This window comes from Eretmochelys imbricata, chromosome 17 (genome assembly GCF_965152235.1).
Source record: "Eretmochelys imbricata isolate rEreImb1 chromosome 17, rEreImb1.hap1, whole genome shotgun sequence".
Lineage (NCBI taxonomy): Eukaryota > Metazoa > Chordata > Testudines > Cheloniidae > Eretmochelys > Eretmochelys imbricata.
Window position 1 is genome coordinate 26061690 of NC_135588.1, and position 16540 is coordinate 26078229.

Genomic DNA, 16540 nt, shown 5'->3' on the forward strand with positions numbered 1-16540 from the left:
ATGGTTTCTGGTCTGTCTCTTGGTTTTTAATTTTCCCCTGCCTATCCCCTATATCTGTGTGACAAATAGAGACATCCCATATCTACAGAGGAATATGACTTTGGCCCCTGTTGCAGGAGCTGTCACTGGGGGGCCCCAATGAGATCTGATTAAAGAGTTTTGTACAAAACGCTCCCTGCTGGTGTAGAGGTTCCAGCTTCTCTCTAAACCCCAAATCCCAATTAATTAATTCTCTATCCCTGCTGCCACCACATCTGCCTGTCCCCCAGCCCAGCAATTACTTCTCCCACCAAAACCCTACATCCCTCCCTGCCCCGCAGTGACCCTCTGCTTCTCCTGCAGCTTCAATGGGTCTCCCTTTCTCTCTCCCCCCCGCCTCCCAAAATCCCTGGTGCTGCAGAGATGGAGGGGGAGGAGATGGAATAAGGAACCAGAGGGTTGGGTACACGGGAGTCCTCCAGGGTCATAGAGACTAGCATGACTGTGGCTAGGGAAGCCCATTTTTTAATTCCCCCCATGTATTAGTGACACTGTCTGACTGAAGATCCCCAGAGTCCTCCTGGACCATAGAAGATAGCGACAAACAGTCTAAATAGCTCCTTGGGCAATGACATTGGCTTCTCCATCTTGATTACTTGCTTCTTTCTGTGGTTTCACAGTCCAGACATGAGACCCCAAGGACCCTCCAGGGTCATAAAGACTGGAGTTTCCAAGGCTAGAGAGGCTGATTTCAGGGTCCTCAGTGCAATATTCCACCCCCTGTGTCTCAGGGACACAGTCTGAGCTCGGATCCTGCCCCCACCCAGAGGCAGGGGTAGATTCTCTCCCCAGGGACAGAGGCTAGTGGGAAAGTGAAGATTGGGGCCTTGTTATCAGCATCAAAAAATGTCACTTGGCCCCATTCACAGTCCAGACAAACCTGGATTCTCCTGGGGACCTGGCTCAGGGGTAGTATGGTTGCAGGGGAGGTGAGAGCCTGGAACAGACCCAACCACTGCACAGCCCAGATCCCCACTTCAGGGTTAAAGCTGACTTCTCCCTTCCTCCCACAGCCGAGAATCCTCTGTCCCCCACCTCCACATCCCAGCAATATATCCCTGAAGTGAATCCCTCAGAGCCCAGCACACAGGCCCAGGAGTCAAATCTCTCTGGATTGTTCGGCAGATGTTGCCTGGTGTCTCCCCATTTCACACTTTTCTGATCCTCAGACAGGATGAGTCAGGGATGAGCCGTGTCTGGATCCAGAATCACATTCACTACGGGGGAAAGAGAATCAGAGTTCAGCCCTGGGGGAATCTGGGACCATTTCTCACACTCCCTAACATCCCTGCTTGGCAGTTCCTCAACCTGTGTAATGGGATCCACTTCTGTACTTTCTCATTTGAATATAGAGCCTGCAGCTCCCTGCTCCCCAGCTGGGGCTGGTTCATTCCCAGCAACAGAGACTTGGCAAGGAAGGCAGCAAAAGCTTGTAATTAGGAGAGTCCTGAGGAGGCAGGTACCAACTTTGAACCCCAGAGGGAGTCTCCTCCCATAAATGCATCCTCCACTGCCAGGCCTGGGAGCAGAGATGAAGACGCAGCACAGGGGAAGAGCCAATAGTTCAAGGCCAGTGAGCAGGAAGCAGGAGGTGGCAATGGGTGGGGCAGCCCCTTCCCAGCCCAGAGAGAAGGGAGGTCTGCAGGTGGCAGCACTAGAGAGACACCATCTCCCCAACCCACAAAGCAGCTGCAATGGCAGAGCCCAGCCCTGCCCAAAGGAGAAGAGCCATGGGGAACAGTCTGTCCCCCAGGTGAAATGGGGAAGGGTGTGACAACCAGGAGGCTCTCTCTCCTGACCACCTTGAAGGTAATATTGGAAAGGCTTGTCAATGTCAATACAAATTCTCAGATCACAATTAAGGTGGCTTTAGGGCTGGGCAGTGCAAGTGTCTCTGGTTATTGCAGTGTGGGAAAGTTGCTTTCATGGACATTTTCTGTTAATGGAAGGAAAAACTCCCCCAAAGCTCACCCTGGATGTGTGATCCCAGAGATCCTCCCTTCCCTGCTCTCGCTCAGGTGGGAAAGAGTCTGGAGGGGAAAAGGGTCACAGAGATTAGAGCACAGCGTCTCTGATTTACAACACCAGCCTGGGGAGTTGCTTCTCTCTCCTGAATGCCTGAGAATAAGCAGAGATGCCCTGGCAGTTCGTCCCCCTGGCTGCTGAGACTTTCTGTGGTGGCTGCTTTTTCCCTCCTTCCCAGCTGCATCTCCCTACTCTTCCACACCTTAGTGTGCAGGTGGTTGAAGCCCCCTCGGTGCATCAGAGGATAGCCCTGGATGGTACAACCAGACTCAGAACTAGAGTGACTGGATGGAGCCCACAGTGCTCAGCCAGTGCACGGGGCTGCCCACCCTACATGTCCCCTCTTTTGTGTTCCAGAAGGTGAGGACAATCTAGCCTCTTGCTTCTCTTGCTTTCCTCAACCAGGTCCCGTGAGAAGGCGTTTCCCATCCATCCCTCACAGCTGGCCCTCTGTAACTCATCATCGCCTCTTGCACCACAAGCCTCCCCAGCCACCTTTGACATGCCACCTGTATTGGCTGAAGGACATCCAGCTGGTTCACCTCTATACCAGTCCCCGAGAACATCTGTACATGCTCGTGCTCCACACCATCCACTTCCTTGCCTTTGTGTTCCATCCTGACTCCAAATGGTGGGACCTACAGGAGAGAAAATGAGGAACTGTGGTGGGCCAGCCTGCACTCCACTTTTGTTCCACAGCCCACTGGGGATATTAGGTGGTGTGTCAGCTTGCAGCCCCTTTTCCAGCTCTTTTTGAACCTCTTACTAAAGTTCTGGCTGCAATATTCCCTGCACCTCCTGATGTATACACACCCCATTTGTGACTTCGGAAAGTGGCAAGACCTCCTTATTAATCTCCTCCTGGTGATGGCCAAGATGGCCACACATCACTGCAGGAGGACAAATCTGGAGGGAGGGAGAAGTGCTCTGAGACTGTGGCATGTATATCCATTCCCTTTTAAAATCATGTCTCCAGGCACCGTTCCCCTGGGCAGTGTTCACTGACTCCTTAGACACCTTTGAGGAGCGATGGATGCTCTCTGGGGTTCTCTGCTTGGTGTCCCCTTCTGGCTCCCTCATTTTTAATTTCTGACCTCTCTCCTTGTCCTGGTTTCTCTTTCATTGTCCCAAATACTCCATTGCTCCCTGGGCTTCATGGTTTCTCCCCCTTAGTTGAGGGGACGGGCCTTTAGCTTTGGGAAGGCGTAGATCCACCATGTCCCAGTACATGCAAATAGCATCTCCCTGCTTTTCCTGCTGGAGCTTCTCCTCTGAGGGTTAGAGAGGAAGGTGAGAACCTGAAGTTGCAGGGAGGGGAGTTAGAGGAGGAAGGTAATAGATATAAACCTGGGGGAAGCTCTATACTGAGCCTGTCCTTCTCTCCCTGGCCTGGGAGAAGAGAAGGGGATGGGTATTGGGGATGATCCACTCAGGCCAGAGAGTGGCCCCTTCTCCAGCCCAGAGAGCAGGGAGGATGTGGCAACATCACAGAGGGACCATATCTCGAACAGAGGAGAAAGAGAGCAACTCAAATGGGAGATCTCAGCCCAGCCCAGCCCAGCTGAAGAGAAAGATGGGATGCTGGTGAAGAGCAATCGGAGCGAGCCCCTCACATAGGGGAAAGGAAAAAAAGGTGGCAACCCATCTGAGTTTAATATTTAAAGGGCTTACGGACATGTATGGAAATGCCAGGGTCAGCATTAATGACATATCTGTGTTGGTGAGGGAGAGTGTATCTACACAGCAGTTTAAGCCTGGGTCTGAGCCTGGGCTCAAGCCAAACCCTCATTGCATCCACACTGCAAATATGCTAATCTAGGGCTCTGATCCAGAGTCCCAGGACCCTGCAGGTCTGGAGGGTCAGAGCCCATGTTAAACTGGAACCCAGGGTCCAAGCCCTATTGGTTTCCTATGTGCATGCATCCGTGGCTTGACTTGGGTGTGGAAGTCTTCTGGGTGTATCCTATAGTTCCTGGAGGCGGAGGAGGAGTGCTACAGGCAGCCAGCACAGCATGCCAGACACAGCATTACTACCTGGCCGAGAGGTCCCCCTTCCTGCTCCTCCCACAGTGGTGGTGGAAGTTTCTCCTCCATGGTGGTGCACGGAGCTTGCCTGGAGCAGGGAGCAAAGTTAGGAGGTGGGTCATCCTTCCCTCAGCCATACTGAGCCGAGAGCTCTGTCACTTCTTCTCCCTGCAGGGCAGCTGCTATGGTCCCTGCTCTGCTCACTGGCCCTTACTCCAGGCCCTCCTGCCCTCTCTTGGGCTGCAGGTGCAGGGTCACCTGGGCAGCATGCACTATTAGGGTGGTCAGTGGGAGCCAGCACCAAAACTTCTCCGCAGCATCCCAGAGGTCTGGGGGTGTGGTGATGGCAGGGATAAAGGATTCCCCAGGGTTGCTGGAGCACACTGCATCCCAAGCCTTGGGGATGGATTTTGCCACTTTGCAGCAAGCAGCAGCCAGACTGGAATGTGTGTGTGTCTTCCCTCTGACACCTTCATTTTATGTCAAACTTCAAAACAAACTGAAAAAATCAAGCAAGCAAGCAAAAACTCCTCACCTTCATTGATCATCCTATTTGAAAAATTAAGAATTACAAAGTTTCACTGTAATAGTTTGACACCCTGGAGACTGATGTCCTCATTATCCTTAGGACAGGCACAGGGGCATGTTTTTTGCCAATGTGACCGAGCCTAGAGCTGGAGAACCCAGTTATCCGATTAGACAGTAATTCAGTATAATGCCCTTTCAAATGGAGACAGCCACCAAATGAGCTAATTATGCGGCGTATGTACTCATGTGCTCCTTACGGGCACCCGCGTCCCATCAATAGCACGGCCACAGTTAGGAAACAGGATTGGCAGTCGAGTTTCCCCCCAGTGCAGAAAATTCTTAACCTAGAGTTAAAATGCAATGTTGATGCTCAAGCCCAGGATTCCCTGACAAGAGGTCAGCTGACTCAAATCCCTTACGCTTACATTGCTATGTAGGCCTAGCCTCAGAGTGTTTGTTGGTCAGGGAGAGAGTTTCTGTTCGTCAGTGGGTGCAGGGACTCAACACTAAGGATGGTATCAGGATTGTTTGTGTGATTTCGGCTTGGGAGCTCTTAGTATTTCATGTTTCAGAGTAGCAGCCGTGTTAGTTTGTATACGCAAAAAGAAAAGGAGTACTTGTGGCACCTTAGAGACTAACCAATTTATTTGAGCATAAGCTTTCGTGAGCTACAGCTCACTTCATCCAATGAAGTGAGCTGTAGCTCAGAAAGCTTATGCTCAAATAAATTGGTTAGTCTCTAAGATGCCACAAGTACTCCTTTTCTTTTAGTATTTCATGTTTTTGTTTTTATTTTTATTTTTAGGGGTGTGTGTCATGGTCAGTGTTGGTTTGGTTTGGACATTTATCTAGAAGTTCATGAAAATGTTTTCATGGGATTTTCCTCTTTATTTAATGATAATCTCCACCTGAAGTCTCACCTGGTCTGTGTGATCCTAAGGATTTCCCTCTTATTGTCTCCAGTTCAGATGGCAGAATGTCTGGAGGGGGAAAGGATAAGATAGATGATATTTCATGCTCTCATATTTGTGACATCCTCACTCTTAATTGACATAATTGTATTTTAATTAAGAGAGAAAAACAGTTGAAGAGAGACAGAGACACACCCAGATTTTTAACAAAGGCTAATATGAATCATCCTATTTTCTCTTTCATTCAAGCGTCTCAGATCAACAGAACCAATATCCATGAAGCCTCAGAACCACTCAAAGAGACACTATGTGGAAGACAGATTTTCTGTTCCCTCATCCTCCAAACCCAGCTGATTTCTCATTCTCCTTTTGCATTTTGTCATAAGCCAGGCCAGATCCTGCAAAGATTTTAGCATTAATGTAACTTTACAAACATTGGCCTCTTTCACATCAGTGGGATGCTGAGACTTTTCAGGATGAGGAGCCTGAATTGTGAGCTCTTTGGGTCTATTTACTCAGTATATGTACAGAGCTCAGCACAATGGGGCTTTCATTCTGCATAGACTGAAATACAAATAATATTAAAATTATTTCATAAATGCGGAAACTGAGTCAGGGAGAGAATTGGCTCAATGGGCCTCATTCACCCCTGCACTGGTAAAGGGACGGGGGAAACAGTTTGTGGTTCTCCTATTCAGTAGCTGCTGGGGTCAGTGCAGACATTGGCACAGGCTGCGGAAGTCCGGAGGTCCAGCCTGAGTTGCACCTCTGGTCCAGTGGCCCCTAGATGACTTCTCCCGGAGGCAGTGTCAAAGGCACAGCTTTACCCTGGCCACACCCCATTATTCCTGCTCCACCCCTTCCTCCTCTGCCCAGCCCTCGACAACTCCCCTCTGTTCCCTGCTTTCCCGGGGCACTCCTTGAGCCTGCTCCACCCCTTCCTCCTCTGCCCAGCCCTCGACAACTCCCCTCTATTCCCTGCTTTCCCGGGACACTCCTTGAGCCTGCAGCTGCTGTGGAGGAGCTAGAGGCACAAGAGGCTCCTGTGCTGGGAGGATTCTCCTGGGTTTACACCTTCCCTACAGCCCCTTTGGCCCACACAAGCTGCCACACGGGGCCAGAGCACAATGGTGAGCTGGGTCCACATTTCAAAAGTGGCCTTACATTGAGGGTTTACATTTTGGTGCCAACCTTTAGGCCTTGTCTACATCGTTTTGTCGGCAAAAGGCAGCTTTCGTTGACACAACAGTGGAGGTGTACACACTACAATGCACCTCTTGGTGACAAAACTCTCCTGCTTTACTGACAAAATATAACCACCTCAATGGGAGGCATAGAGATTTTTGCAGCAAAGTTAGATCAACAAAGTGTCAGTGTAGACACTGTGTTTGTTACGTTGCTGTAACTGGCTCCGGAAGGTATCTCACAATGCCCACCATGACCGCTCTGCTCACTGTTTGGAAATCTGCTGCCATTCATCCAGCTATGTAGACATGTGTCCCTCCCCTTTCAAAGCCCCAGGAAGTCCCCCATACACAATTTGTCTCTCTTTCTCACATACACACTCCCCACACACACAGTCTCTCACACGCTCCGCCAACACATGCTCTCTCTCTCACACACACACACACACACACACACACACACACACACACACACCCACACACCCACCCACACCCTGTCACACATGCTTCCCCCACACAAACACACACTTCTGTGGGCTTCTTCTATTACTGTTAGGGTTACCATATTTGAATATTCAAAAAAGAGGACACTATGGGGGGGGGAAAGGGGTATTTGCTCGCCCCACCTGCCCCCACCCCAACTCCACATCTTCCCCGTCCCCATTTCAACCCCTTCCCCAAAGTCCTCGACTCTGCCCCCTCTCTGCCCCATTGGACCCCCCCCGCAGCTGGCTCCCTCGCCGCTCGCCTCTTCACTGCCCACCGCTGGCTCGCCGCTCGCCTCTTCACCCTCCCCGCCTGCCACTTGCCTCCTCACCCGCCCACCAGCCAGCCACTGGCTCCCTCGCCACTCGCCTCTTCACCACCATGCCCCACTCGCCTACTCACCCCTCCTGCCGCAGGTCGCTCTGGCTCCTAGGATCAGGGGCAGCCAAGGGGTCTCCACGTGCTGCACCCGCCACAAGCGTGAGCTCCGTGGCTCCCATTGGCCAGCACCAAAGAAAAGCACCAATGGGAGCTGCCGTAGCCATGGAGTGGGGCTTACAGGTGCCGGCAGCACGCAGAGAGCCCTCCGCCCCCCCACCCCTGACTCGACCCGACCCTAAGAGCCAGAGGCACCTTCCGGGGGGCAAGGTGGGGAGTCCCAGCGGTGCTTACCTGGGGCGGCTCCCAGGAAGCATCCGGAAGGTCCCTCTGGCTCCTAGGTTCAGGTCAGGTCGGGTCAGGGTGGGGGCGGAGGGCTCGCTGCCCGCTGCCGGCACCTGCAAGCCCTGCCCCCGCAGCTCTGATTGGGCAGGAGGCAGCACGCGGAGACCACCTCCGCCTCTGTGCCTAGGGGCCGCCCACACTGCAGGCTCCTGCCAGCGGGCAGGTGCCGGGAGCTGCCCCAGGAAGCGCCACCAGCCCCGGGACTTTGGTGTGTGTGGTGAGGTGAGCGGTCCCCAATATCGGGACAAAGGGTGTCCCAACCGATGTGGCAAAATCCCAGACGTTTTTAGATATTTAAAAATTCCTCCCAGATGGTGATTTAAGAACCAAAAAGCTGGACTTGTCCAGGAAAATACGGACGTATGGTAACCCTAATTACTATTCAGCAGTGTCAGTTTGATCATATTATCAAGCGTTACTCTAAAAAGTGATCTAAGATGTGTAACTTTTCAGGCACACACAGAAATCATTACAAGGTTCATAGCACAGTGCAAAGAAACAATGCCAGGTTCAGCACACTACAGCAACAAATGTTACTGTGGCTCAGTGTTAAAATGCTCCTTCAAGGCATCCTCCAGCCAAATAGCCCCCCATTGGGCTCCTCCTATAGCCTTGTGTTCAATACAAGCACAATACACAGCACAGCACAATACTGAACAGCAGGGTAGTATCCATGCTTTCTGACAGTGATGGCTGGGGTGCAGGTTGCCAGGGCAGTTGAAAAATAGCTGGCCATACAGTAGGATGCCCATGGAACAATGAGATTGAGAAACCTTCATCATGTGACTCTCTACGTGCCTGCATGAGGCATTGCAAACCCTTCACAAAGCACCTTCTGGCCAGGGGCACAGTGGGATAGCTACCCAGAGTGCCCTGCTGTCTGTGTCAATGCAAAGCTACTATTGTGGATGTGCTTTGCCGACACAAGGAGCACAGTGTGGACATGCAACAGTGGTTTAATTATAGCAGTGGCTGTTTGTTGGCGTAACTGGAATCGACAAAACTCTGTAGTGTAGATAGACAAGGCCTTAGGCACCTGGGGCCCGGAGTTCCTTGGTAATGGGCACCTGCAGATCCTACGGACTCCAGCTGCATGTGGGGCTGCTAAACAGCTCTGGAGCACATGCCCTGTAGTTCTGTAGTTGGAAGAGTGAAACTGAGGTACCCCAAATTTTGTACATTTTTACCTTAATGATTGTACCAAAGTTCACAGAGTGAAATAATGTGAAAGATCCTGGCACCTGGGCCCTTACTTCATCTGCGCAGTTTGTCTGCTTTCTACTTTTTATTAAATAGGTACATAATCTAATTGAACCAGTTGCCCAGAGCCCATCTCCACCCATAGTCCCAGAGACACACCCTGGTTTCCTTTCCTAGATCCCTTCTCAGTACCTTTGAACTTCCACAGAATCTCCGTTAGAGCAATATTTCGCTGGGAGAAATCACTGAGTCTCTTTTCCAGCTCAGGAGAAATCTCCACTGGCTGGAGGAACTTCCCCTTCTCGCACCTGGAGAGGAAGAATTTCATGATATTATGTTTCTTTTAGTGACTCATTATAATTCCTTGCTAGTGGAAGTTGCTGCTCTTATGGGCCTGGAGTTAGAATTCCTCCACTTCTCCCAGTCTCAGAGCAGGCACAGCACTGGCCATGGCAGTGCAACCTTTCCCTAAAGGCCCCATTAATATTCTTCATCTCTAGCCTGGACAGAGCAGATCTGTACATCAAAGGGGAATCATGTTTTCATGACCAATTCACTCCTTCGCCTCCATGCACTAATACTAGTATGTTCCCCTATTTCATGCGCACAGTGCTATCGGATTGTTCTTTCAGGAACTAGATTGAAACCTCAGGGGCCCCCGCCCCCACCAGTTCCTTCCACACAGGTCTCCAAACAGTCCTGAGGTGGTAAAGGCTCTTGATTCCTGCTGTCCAGGGCTTGATTGTAACCAGTGCCTTGAGCTGAAAGGCCCATATTGATCCTCAGGGTTCTGAGGCAGCCAATTCCCCAGGGATGTAATATCTCTAGGAAATACTGTAGGCCAGTCTTTCCCACTGAATAGATCATTCAAGAGTCCTGTGTAAAAGGGTGAGGATTAAATGCATAAATGGGAATTACATTCAGAATGTGACCTTGCCCCATATATTTTGCTGCAGTGCCCTGGGGAACTATAGTAAAGAACAGAATTATCAGATACATAGATGAACATGATTTGTTGGGGAAGAGTCAACATGGTTTTTGTAAAGGGAAATTATGCGTCACCAATCTACTAAAATTCTTTGAGGGGGTCAACAAACATGTGGATAAGGGGGATCCAGTGGATATAGTGTACTTAGATTTTCAGAAAGCCTTTGATAAGATCCCTCACTACAGGCTCTTAAGCAAAGTAAGCTGTCATGGGATAAGACGGAAGGTCCTCTCATGGATTAGTAACTGATTAAAAGACAGGAAACAAAAGGTAGGAACAAATTATCAGTTTTCAGAATGGAGAGAGATAAATAGTGGTGTTCCCCAGGGGTCTGTACTGGGACCAGTCCTATTCAACATATACATAAATGATCTGGAAAAAGGGGTAAATGTAGAGTCAATACACTCTCCAAGCCCTTTCACAGCGTCGTGAAGAATGAGGGGAAGTGAAATAGAGCCACATACTTGCTCAAGGTGCTTCTGACATCCTAGAGAGGAAAGAGACAGAAAAACAATTTTAGTCCCAAATGCTGCCCACTGGGGATCCCAGAGAAGGGATTTTGCAGATATGGGAAAGAGAGGCCCTGCCTTGGCCCTAGGGCCATGGATTTGCTGAGTTAATGTCATCTCTAATATAAATGAGTCTGTAATTCTTCAAAGAGAAACAATAATTCACATTTCAGGAATGCACACACTGAATTACACTGTGAACTCTGACTGCTGGTCTCCAGTGCCCATGATTCAGGAGCTGTCCTGTCCCTGTGTTTGGATCAGGGATGTTTATAACTCAGTCTCACCTGCAGGAATTCACTTGCTGGCTTCTGACACTTCCCCTCCAGCTCACTGATCAAGTTGCTGAGACGGAAAATCTCCTCAGACATTTTAGTGACATTGTCATTCTGTATCTTCACAATCGCCTTTTCCAGATTTTCCAGCTGGGCCAGCAGGAGTTGCTCTTCTTCTTCTAGAAACTGCCACAGTTGCTGAAATTCAGATACAACCTTCTGCCTCTTGTTTTGTGTCTGTATCTATTTTTTTTAAAAGAAAGGACAGGTAAGGGTTAGAGAGAGAGTCTAGGGTCCGTTCATGGAGTGCTGACTGTGCAGGAGAGAGAATTTCTTTGAAAATTCTGTGATGTCTAACACATGATTATACCCTGTCCTTAGTAGGGAGAGGATTTTCTACCACTTTCCCATTTGTCCCTAATATTTTATCATGGGATGTTTCTATGTCTGACATAGTCAGCACACTGTGTTAAGCCAGACCCAGAGCAGCAGCCAGCAGGACTGAGCACTACATTAACAGAGATGCGAGGGGAGAGAAATAATTAACAATGCAAGAAATGTCTGCAGACTCAGGCAGACAGCACTGCACGAGACATAGTCTGCTCACCTTGGGAGGAGTTTTGTGAAAGACACAAGGGCTAGAAATTAACTCATTAATTGGAATGGAAGCTTAGATTCTACAGAGTACGATGTGGTCCTGCTCCTGAGAGAGGATTTCTCAGGGCCGGTTTGTGTAGGTGTGCGAAGACACAGGACTCTAACACAGACATCCATGCTCATGAAGAAACACAAAGCCCACATTCCCCAAGTCCATGGAGGAAGCTGCCTACAAACAGATGTCCTACCAGGTGCACCTGAAAAGGGAAGCCAAGGGGCCTGGCCCATCCACTTTTCACCACAGACCCAGCCCTCTCCCCCTCCTCTTCTCGCCGAGGTCCAGCCCCCCGGCCAGGCTGGAAGCTGGAGCCCGGCCAGGGTAAGAGAGGCCCAGGGAGCCCAGGCTGCTGGGAAAAGCCATGGGTGGGGGGTCCCAAGACCAGATTCCTAACAGATGGCCCACTGCAAGTCCCTGCAAGTTAATAACAATGGGCACCTACCAGATACTCCAGGCTTTTCCCCTCTCCAGTCACTTTAAATCTCAGAAGCTTTTCTCTCTCTTCCTTCAGAATCTCCAAATGGGCCTGAATCTTTTCCTGAAGAAACAGAAATGATGTTGGGAGGTTTCATTTTGAGAGTGCTTGGGGTGGGGTGGGGGGTTTCCATGTCAAACCGAAGACTCTGTAGGTGACTGTCAACCCTACCAGGTTTATGACATCAGGAACACCAAGGAAATGAAACCTCATTAACAGAGACAGGGAGTGTTTTATATTGAGACTGTTTTGAATTATTTGTCCCCTTTCTCCATAGAATTAAACGAGCAAGAAACTGGAGTCACATGATGGTGAATCAATTAACCTGTTTTTGAGAAGGTTTAACTCACAAAATGATACAAATCCCAGGTGTTATATGCAGTGTTGTATTTGTGTTGGTCCTGGGATATTAGGTGTTAATGGGCCATGGTGGGGAACAAATAAATCTATTTTTGAGAAGGTTTAGCTTACTTTGTGATACAAACAACAGGAACTACCAGGACCATTGAACTTCAGCCCTGAACCCCTGGGGAGCATACTAGTTGGGCAGAACTTGCTTAAGCACTAAAGCAAACCCTACTAGAGATGCTGATTAGTGTTAAGAATGGCTGGAGTTTGACTTAGTGCTGTTCTAAACCCTTTCAGTGGCAATGCCCGCTGTGTAGTTACCCCAGCGTCCCTGGAAAAGTGTCCAGAAGCAGTGGATTCTGGAAGATTTCAAAAGGCTGCACTGTAGGACTAATGGAACCACTCTGGCTGGTCCTTGCCCACATACACAATAAAACAGTTCAGACTGGCACAGGACAGCTCTTCCCAGGTTAGTTTTGCGGCAACCCAGGCTAATGCCCATGGTGTTCGGCATGGACCTACGCTGTCTGGAGCCCTTTTGTGTGTGGACTCAAGCTGCTTGGGGTCCACACAGGGTTTAGCACAGTGACCTCCTCTAATGCAGGCTGGCATCTGAATTTAATCCCTTACGGAGGAACACAGGAATTCAGAATCCCAGTGGGAAACCTCATCTCCCTGCTGGGCCTGAGGCCTTTATTAAGGAGTTGCTATATAATTTTTCATACATTTTTTTTCTTCACAGAGCTGAATGATGCAGATACATCAATAGCTGTAGGAGAGAGAGAATATGTGTGACTGGCAACTTGTGATTAAATGAACCTGCAACTAACATTCAAAATTATTTCCCATTAGGCTGGAGAGAAGTTCCCTACCTTGTATTCCTGGGCAGCCTCCTCTATGGGAACCACAGCGTGAGCTCTGTGAGCCTGGGATCTGTCACACACCACACAGATGGGGGTTTGGTCCTCTTCACAAAACAGTTTGAGAGGCTCCTGGTGCTCATCACACACACTATCCCTTCCTGACCCTGTTCCTGCCTGGAAACTCAGCTGTTTGGCTATTTCTACAACATTTGCCAGCTGCCTGTTTGGCCTGAGGTTTCTCTGCTGAGCAGTTTCTCTGCACTGAGGGCAGGATACTTCCGAGTCAGATCCCTCCCAGCACCGGCTGATGCAGCCTCGGCAGAAATTGTGCCCACAGTCTATAATCACTGGGTCTTGAAAATATTCCAGACAGATGGGACAACTAGCTTCCTCCTGGAGACTTTCCATGGGGTTCTCTGCGGCCATGGCTCCCTCTGGACAATGTAAGTGTAAGTTTCACTTTCCTGAGCTCAGAAATATGCCCCTCCTGCAAAAACAACTGGGTGTTTCCCTACCTGGCACTGACTCATGCAGTTTGGTGAGCTGGAAGGTGCCAGCTGGTAACATTATAGCCCCAGAGGCTTTTCTGAAAAATGAACCACTAGGGCTCTGGTGCTGCAACCAGCACCCCCTGTGCTGGTGTGGAGGGTCACTGGGGCTTCACAAAGACACCAATGTCCACCTGTGATGGTGAGCTTGCAGAAGCAGGGTCTGTGTGTTTAAGGAAGGAAATTGTTAAATTCACAGGCTAAAAACTTGGTTAAGTTGGAGTGTTTCCAAGGACTGATTCTCATGCACGCTAAGACTGTTCTGGTTCAGTGTAAAAGGGCCTTGCAGTGTTGCCAACCTTCAGGATTTTTTCATGAGCTTCATGACAGTTGATGTGTTTGTTAGAACCCCAAGCTCCTTGAAGCTTGTGATTAGGTGAGACGCTGGCAACTTCTATCTAAGCAGAGCCCTTATGCCTACAGCCCTCATAATGTACAAGAAAGTTTTAACGTAGTGTTATTCCCCACCAACGTGGGCCCTGGCCATGTTCCAGGCACAAGCCATTTTTGCTCAGGTCAGAATTCAGGATTTGCGTTACATTGTGAGTGAGATGAACACACTCAGTGTTGTGTGTAGAACTCTTCTGTCAAAGGCACTTACCTGGGATGGGGCAGTGTCCTATTGCCAGTGAATGATTTTAGAAGTGTGTAGCCAGGAATGGGGTAGGTATTCTCTTTAAATCTATATTTCCTTCTATGAAGGAGAAGAGAAAGTGCCGACTGGCACAGCAGGGATTAAAGAAAACCTTTGGGTTCAGCTAGCCCTGCCCCGCTATACCTGCAGCCAATGCCAGGCCTGGAGGGAGGAGAAAAGAAGGGAGCCGGCTCCGCCAGGGGATGACTGGTGAGGGGCAGGAGCTCCCTGTTTGCCTGCCTGAAGGGACAGAGTAGCGACTTGCCAGCCAACGCAGCCACTGGAGGCAAGTAAGCCAAGGGGAGCCTGCAGATAAGCCCCAACTGTGGGGCGACTGGACTAGTGGGGCTGTGCCCCAAACTAAAGAGACTTTAGAAGGAAGCAGCCCGAGGAAACTGGTTTTGAAGGCCCCCCTGCCCCCCTGACAGGGAGAGAGACTCATCTCCCCTGTTTAGGGGTTGAACCACACAGGGCCCTGGGCTGGGACCTGATGGGGGTGGGGGGGTGGCCCAGATCCCCCTAAGTCCCCTTTGTGCAACTAACTAGCCACTAGTTCATCTGGCCATTGAAGGCTCTATCACACCTTGCTTTTAAAGATTGGGGCTAGGGTGGCCAGGACTTGGCGTAGCTGAGGCTGCCCACTGCTGGGGGGCCTCAGGCACCGAGGCCATGCGGCCTGCTACTTGGGGGAGGGAGGGGAACGGAGGTGCTGAGGTGGCCTGTCCTGTGCGTGGGGTGGTCAGGGCGGGGGGTGGTGGTGGTTTCATGCCACCCGCCCTGTGCTGGGGCCCTGGGGGGGCACGCACCGCCTGCCCACCCTGTGCTGTGGGGTGGGGGAGCACATGCCGCCTGCTCTCCCTGTGCTCTGGGTTGGGGGGGGCTGGCAGACATGGAGAGGGGGGCTTCGGCAGGGGAAGGGAGCGGGTCCTAGGGGAAGGGGAGTGGGGCTGGCCGGAAGGGGGGTGAAGAGGGGCAGGGGGCTCTGAGAGCCAGAGGGCACTGAGGGGTTAACAGCGATGTGTGAGGGGGCAGGAGGGTGGTGAACAGGGATGCATGGGGCAGGATGGGGCCATGGAGATGTGGGGCTGCTGAAGGGATGCTGAGGGAATACTCAGGAATCAGGGGGTGGGGGAGAATTCTGGGGCTCAGGGGAACAGAGCTGGAATAGAGGGAAACTCTGAGTGGCGGGATAAAGAGAAGGAAAGGGTGGGATGTGTGGAGAGGGGCTGTGGGGAGGCTGGAGGGAGAATATGAGAGCAAGCTGAGACTGGCTGGAGAAGGGAGAGCCGGAGGGTAGAAGGGAGGGGGATGGTGAGAGAGAAAATAGCAGCTCCCCCAGCCCATGGGGTAGGAGAGTTTCAGGGGGGAATCTTTTCCCCTAGAAATGGTCAAACAAGCAGGGGGGGAAGGGTGGGCAGTGGACTTCCCCCAAGGGCTCAGAATTCACTAGGCAAATATCCCGCCCCCCTCCACACACACACACACACACACTGCTCCCAATTTACTCTTTGATTTTTTTCAGACAGACAGTCTCATTATTTGAGAGTCCAACTCCTGAATGTTAAATGTTTGGGGTTGACAGGACAGAACAGGGCCCTGCTCTGACTGATGTGCAGGATTCTGGGTCAAACCAAAGTCACTGCTAGCAACAGCAGGCAGGGAGTCCAACTGGTATTTATTTTGGTTTGGTTCAGTTCGGGTTAAGTTGCATTAAATATGTTCAGTTTCATCGATGGTTCAAGCCACCCAAAGAAACAAAAGTAAAAGTTCAGTTACATGTTCAAATCCTATTTAAATCTCTGTGGAGATAACTTGAAAAAACAGAGCTGCAACTGAAAACTGTTTTAATTTTTGACTATTTATTTATTTTTTAACTTAAACTTTACATGAATTTTCCTAGTGTTTTTGTGTTGTTAAATAAACATCATTTTTTTGATGAACCATTTGTTTGAAAAACCTAAAATAACATCTTGAAACATTTGGTTTGTGATATTGGACCTCTGCAGTAAAAGGATACCTTTGAGGTCTGGAAATTTTCTTTTAAGACTCACTTGTGTTGCTGGAACTGCTGGTACAATTTTTGCTCGTTGATACAGCTTGGGCATGACATTTTTCTGATGTTTT

At 50.1% G+C, this 16540-nt stretch overlaps 1 pseudogene; it reads right to left on the minus strand.

The window, feature by feature from the left end:
• Positions 1-658: 658 nt before the first annotated feature.
• LOC144276475 (zinc finger protein RFP-like) lies at positions 659-13660 on the minus strand (annotated as a pseudogene).
• Between the last annotated feature and the right edge of the window lie 2880 nt (positions 13661-16540).